Consider the following 6691-nt stretch of genomic DNA (forward strand, 5'->3'; position numbering starts at 1 on the left):
CTTTTCAAACTCTGAAACTCGATAACTACGGAAAATGAGTACCAAATTCCTTAAACAAAGTGTCAAATTAATCAGCTCTTCGAGGCCTTTAAAATGTCACAACACATCATCTTTGCATCTTGATGAATTTCCAAGAAAAATAGTACTTTGTGTACTCGAACACACAACTTTTGGGACTTTTCAAATACTGAAACTCGATAACTACGGAAAATGAGGACCAAATTCCTTAAACAAAGTGTCAAATTAATCAGCACTACGAGGCCTTTAAGATTCATAACACATCAACTTTGCATCTAGTTGAATTTCCAAGAAAAATAGTACTTTGTGTACTCGAACACACAACTTTTATGACTTTTCAAACTCTGAAACTCGATAACTACGGACAATTAGTACCAAATTCCTTAAACAATGTGTCAAATTAATCAGCTATACGAAGGCCTTTAAGATTCACAACACATCAACTTTGCATCTAGTTGAATTTCCAAGAAAAATAGTACTTTGTGTACTCGAACCCACAACTTTTATGACTTTTCAAACTCTGAAACTCGATAACTACGGAAAATGAGTACCAAATTCCTTAAACAAAGTGTCAAATTAATCAGCTCTTCGAGGCCTTTAAAATGTCACAACACATCATCTTTGCATCTTGATGAATTTCCAAGAAAAATAGTACTTTGTGTACTCGAACACACAACTTTTGGGACTTTTCAAATACTGAAACTCGATAACTACGGAAAATGAGGACCAAATTCCTTAAACAAAGTGTCAAATTAATCAGCACTACGAGGCCTTTAAGATTCACAACACATCATCTTTGCATCTAGTTGAATTTCCAAGAAAAATAGTACTTTGTGTACTCGAACACACAACTTTTGGGCCTTTTCAAATACTGAAACTCGATAACTACGGAAAATGAGTACCAAATTCCTTAAACAAAGTGTCAAATTAATCAGCACTACGAGGCCTTTAAGATTCACAACACATCAACTTTGCATCTAGTTGAATTTCCAAGAAAAATAGTACTTTGTGTACTCGAACACACAACTTTTGGGACTTTTCAAATACTGAAACTCGATAACTACGGAAAATGAGTACCAAATTCCTTAAACAAAGTGTCAAATTAATCAGCACTACGAGGCCTTTAAGATTCACAACGCATCAACTTTGCATCTAGTTGAATTTCCAAGAAAAATAGTACTTTGTGTACTCGAACACACAACTTTTGGGACTTTTCAAACTCTGAAACACGATAACTACGGAAAATGAGGACCAAATTCCTTAAACAAAGTGTCAAATTAATCAGCACTACGAGGCCTTTAAGATTCACAACACATCATCTTTGCATCTAGTTGAATTTCCAAGAAAAATAGTACTTTGTGTACTCGAACACACAACTTTTGGGACTTTTCAAACTCTGAAACACGATAACTACGGAAAATGAGGACCAAATTCCTTAAACAAAGTGTCAAATTAATCAGCACTACGAGGCCTTTAAGATTCACAACACATCAACTTTGCATCTAGTTGAATTGCCAAGGAAAATAGTACTTTGTGCACTCGAACACACAACTTTTGGGGCTTTTCAAATACTGAAACTCGATAACTACGGAAAATTAGGACCAAATTCCTTAAACAAAGTGTCAAATTAATCAGCACTACGAGGCCTTTAAGATTCACAACACATCATCTTTGCATCTAGTTGAATTTCCAAGAAAAATAGTACTTTGTGTACTCGAACACACAACTTTTGGGACTTTTCAAACTCTGAAACACGATAACTACGGAAAATGAGGACCAAATTCCTTAAACAAAGTGTCAAATTAATCAGCACTACGAGGCCTTTAAGATTCACAACACATCATCTTTGCATCTAGTTGAATTTCCAAGAAAAATAGTACTTTGTGTACTCGAACACACAACTTTTATGACTTTTCAAACTCTGCAACTCGATAACTACGGACAATTAGTACCAAATTCCTTAAACAATGTGTCAAATTAATCAGCTATACGAAGGCCTTTAAGATTCACAACACATCAACTTTGCATCTAGTTGAATTTCCAAGAAAAATAGTACTTTGTGTACTCGAACCCACAACTTTTATGACTTTTCAAACTCTGAAACTCGATAACTACGGAAAATGAGTACCAAATTCCTTAAACAAAGTGTCAAATTAATCAGCTCTTCGAGGCCTTTAAAATGTCACAACACATCATCTTTGCATCTTGATGAATTTCCAAGAAAAATAGTACTTTGTGTACTCGAACACACAACTTTTGGGACTTTTCAAATACTGAAACTCGATAACTACGGAAAATGAGGACCAAATTCCTTAAACAAAGTGTCAAATTAATCAGCACTACGAGGCCTTTAAGATTCATAACACATCAACTTTGCATCTAGTTGAATTTCCAAGAAAAATAGTACTTTGTGTACTCGAACACACAACTTTTATGACTTTTCAAACTCTGAAACTCGATAACTACGGACAATTAGTACCAAATTCCTTAAACAATGTGTCAAATTAATCAGCTATACGAAGGCCTTTAAGATTCACAACACATCAACTTTGCATCTAGTTGAATTTCCAAGAAAAATAGTACTTTGTGTACTCGAACCCACAACTTTTATGACTTTTCAAACTCTGAAACTCGATAACTACGGAAAATGAGTACCAAATTCCTTAAACAAAGTGTCAAATTAATCAGCTCTTCGAGGCCTTTAAAATGTCACAACACATCATCTTTGCATCTTGATGAATTTCCAAGAAAAATAGTACTTTGTGTACTCGAACACACAACTTTTATGACTTTTCAAACTCTGAAACTCGATAACTACGGAAAATGAGTACCAAATTCCTTAAACAAAGTGTCAAATTAATCAGCTCTTCGAGGCCTTTAAAATGTCACAACACATCATCTTTGCATCTTGATGAATTTCCAAGAAAAATAGTACTTTGTGTACTCGAACCCACAACTTTTATGACTTTTCAAACTCTGAAACTCGATAACTACGGAAAATGAGTACCAAATTCCTTAAACAAAGTGTCAAATTAATCAGCTCTTCGAGGCCTTTAAAATGTCACAACACATCATCTTTGCATCTTGATGAATTTCCAAGAAAAATAGTACTTTGTGTACTCGAACACACAACTTTTGGGACTTTTCAAATACTGAAACTCGATAACTACGGAAAATGAGGACCAAATTCCTTAAACAAAGTGTCAAATTAATCAGCACTACGAGGCCTTTAAGATTCATAACACATCAACTTTGCATCTAGTTGAATTTCCAAGAAAAATAGTACTTTGTGTACTCGAACACACAACTTTTATGACTTTTCAAACTCTGAAACTCGATAACTACGGACAATTAGTACCAAATTCCTTAAACAATGTGTCAAATTAATCAGCTATACGAAGGCCTTTAAGATTCACAACACATCAACTTTGCATCTAGTTGAATTTCCAAGAAAAATAGTACTTTGTGTACTCGAACCCACAACTTTTATGACTTTTCAAACTCTGAAACTCGATAACTACGGAAAATGAGTACCAAATTCCTTAAACAAAGTGTCAAATTAATCAGCTCTTCGAGGCCTTTAAAATGTCACAACACATCATCTTTGCATCTTGATGAATTTCCAAGAAAAATAGTACTTTGTGTACTCGAACACACAACTTTTGGGACTTTTCAAATACTGAAACTCGATAACTACGGAAAATGAGGACCAAATTCCTTAAACAAAGTGTCAAATTAATCAGCACTACGAGGCCTTTAAGATTCACAACACATCATCTTTGCATCTAGTTGAATTTCCAAGAAAAATAGTACTTTGTGTACTCGAACACACAACTTTTGGGCCTTTTCAAATACTGAAACTCGATAACTACGGAAAATGAGTACCAAATTCCTTAAACAAAGTGTCAAATTAATCAGCACTACGAGGCCTTTAAGATTCACAACACATCAACTTTGCATCTAGTTGAATTTCCAAGAAAAATAGTACTTTGTGTACTCGAACACACAACTTTTGGGACTTTTCAAATACTGAAACTCGATAACTACGGAAAATGAGTACCAAATTCCTTAAACAAAGTGTCAAATTAATCAGCACTACGAGGCCTTTAAGATTCACAACGCATCAACTTTGCATCTAGTTGAATTTCCAAGAAAAATAGTACTTTGTGTACTCGAACACACAACTTTTGGGACTTTTCAAACTCTGAAACACGATAACTACGGAAAATGAGGACCAAATTCCTTAAACAAAGTGTCAAATTAATCAGCACTACGAGGCCTTTAAGATTCACAACACATCATCTTTGCATCTAGTTGAATTTCCAAGAAAAATAGTACTTTGTGTACTCGAACACACAACTTTTGGGACTTTTCAAACTCTGAAACACGATAACTACGGAAAATGAGGACCAAATTCCTTAAACAAAGTGTCAAATTAATCAGCACTACGAGGCCTTTAAGATTCACAACACATCAACTTTGCATCTAGTTGAATTGCCAAGGAAAATAGTACTTTGTGCACTCGAACACACAACTTTTGGGGCTTTTCAAATACTGAAACTCGATAACTACGGAAAATTAGGACCAAATTCCTTAAACAATGTGTCAAATTAATCAGCACTACGAGGCCTTTAAGATTCACAACACATCATCTTTGCATCTAGTTGAATTTCCAAGAAAAATAGTACTTTGTGTACTCGAACACACAACTTTTGGGACTTTTCAAACTCTGAAACACGATAACTACGGAAAATGAGGACCAAATTCCTTAAACAAAGTGTCAAATTAATCAGCACTACGAGGCCTTTAAGATTCACAACACATCATCTTTGCATCTAGTTGAATTTCCAAGAAAAATAGTACTTTGTGTACTCGAACACACAACTTTTATGACTTTTCAAACTCTGAAACTCGATAACTACGGACAATTAGTACCAAATTCCTTAAACAATGTGTCAAATTAATCAGCTATACGAAGGCCTTTAAGATTCACAACACATCAACTTTGCATCTAGTTGAATTTCCAAGAAAAATAGTACTTTGTGTACTCGAACCCACAACTTTTATGACTTTTCAAACTCTGAAACTCGATAACTACGGAAAATGAGTACCAAATTCCTTAAACAAAGTGTCAAATTAATCAGCTCTTCGAGGCCTTTAAAATGTCACAACACATCATCTTTGCATCTTGATGAATTTCCAAGAAAAATAGTACTTTGTGTACTCGAACACACAACTTTTGGGACTTTTCAAATACTGAAACTCGATAACTACGGAAAATGAGGACCAAATTCCTTAAACAAAGTGTCAAATTAATCAGCACTACGAGGCCTTTAAGATTCATAACACATCAACTTTGCATCTAGTTGAATTTCCAAGAAAAATAGTACTTTGTGTACTCGAACACACAACTTTTATGACTTTTCAAACTCTGAAACTCGATAACTACGGACAATTAGTACCAAATTCCTTAAACAATGTGTCAAATTAATCAGCTATACGAAGGCCTTTAAGATTCACAACACATCAACTTTGCATCTAGTTGAATTTCCAAGAAAAATAGTACTTTGTGTACTCGAACCCACAACTTTTATGACTATTCAAACTCTGAAACTCGATAACTACGGAAAATGAGTACCAAATTCCTTAAACAAAGTGTCAAATTAATCAGCTCTTCGAGGCCTTTAAAATGTCACAACACATCATCTTTGCATCTTGATGAATTTCCAAGAAAAATAGTACTTTGTGTACTCGAACACACAACTTTTGGGACTTTTCAAATACTGAAACTCGATAACTACGGAAAATGAGGACCAAATTCCTTAAACAAAGTGTCAAATTAATCAGCACTACGAGGCCTTTAAGATTCACAACACATCATCTTTGCATCTAGTTGAATTTCCAAGAAAAATAGTACTTTGTGTACTCGAACACACAACTTTTGGGCCTTTTCAAATACTGAAACTCGATAACTACGGAAAATGAGTACCAAATTCCTTAAACAAAGTGTCAAATTAATCAGCACTACGAGGCCTTTAAGATTCACAACACATCAACTTTGCATCTAGTTGAATTTCCAAGAAAAATAGTACTTTGTGTACTCGAACACACAACTTTTGGGACTTTTCAAATACTGAAACTCGATAACTACGGAAAATGAGTACCAAATTCCTTAAACAAAGTGTCAAATTAATCAGCACTACGAGGCCTTTAAGATTCACAACGCATCAACTTTGCATCTAGTTGAATTTCCAAGAAAAATAGTACTTTGTGTACTCGAACACACAACTTTTGGGACTTTTCAAACTCTGAAACACGATAACTACGGAAAATGAGGACCAAATTCCTTAAACAAAGTGTCAAATTAATCAGCACTACGAGGCCTTTAAGATTCACAACACATCATCTTTGCATCTAGTTGAATTTCCAAGAAAAATAGTACTTTGTGTACTCGAACACACAACTTTTGGGACTTTTCAAACTCTGAAACACGATAACTACGGAAAATGAGGACCAAATTCCTTAAACAAAGTGTCAAATTAATCAGCACTACGAGGCCTTTAAGATTCACAACACATCAACTTTGCATCTAGTTGAATTGCCAAGGAAAATAGTACTTTGTGCACTCGAACACACAACTTTTGGGGCTTTTCAAATACTGAAACTCGATAAC

Source organism: Euwallacea fornicatus, unplaced genomic scaffold (assembly GCF_040115645.1).
Source record: "Euwallacea fornicatus isolate EFF26 unplaced genomic scaffold, ASM4011564v1 scaffold_69, whole genome shotgun sequence".
In the NCBI taxonomy this organism is placed as follows: Eukaryota; Metazoa; Arthropoda; class Insecta; order Coleoptera; family Curculionidae; genus Euwallacea; species Euwallacea fornicatus.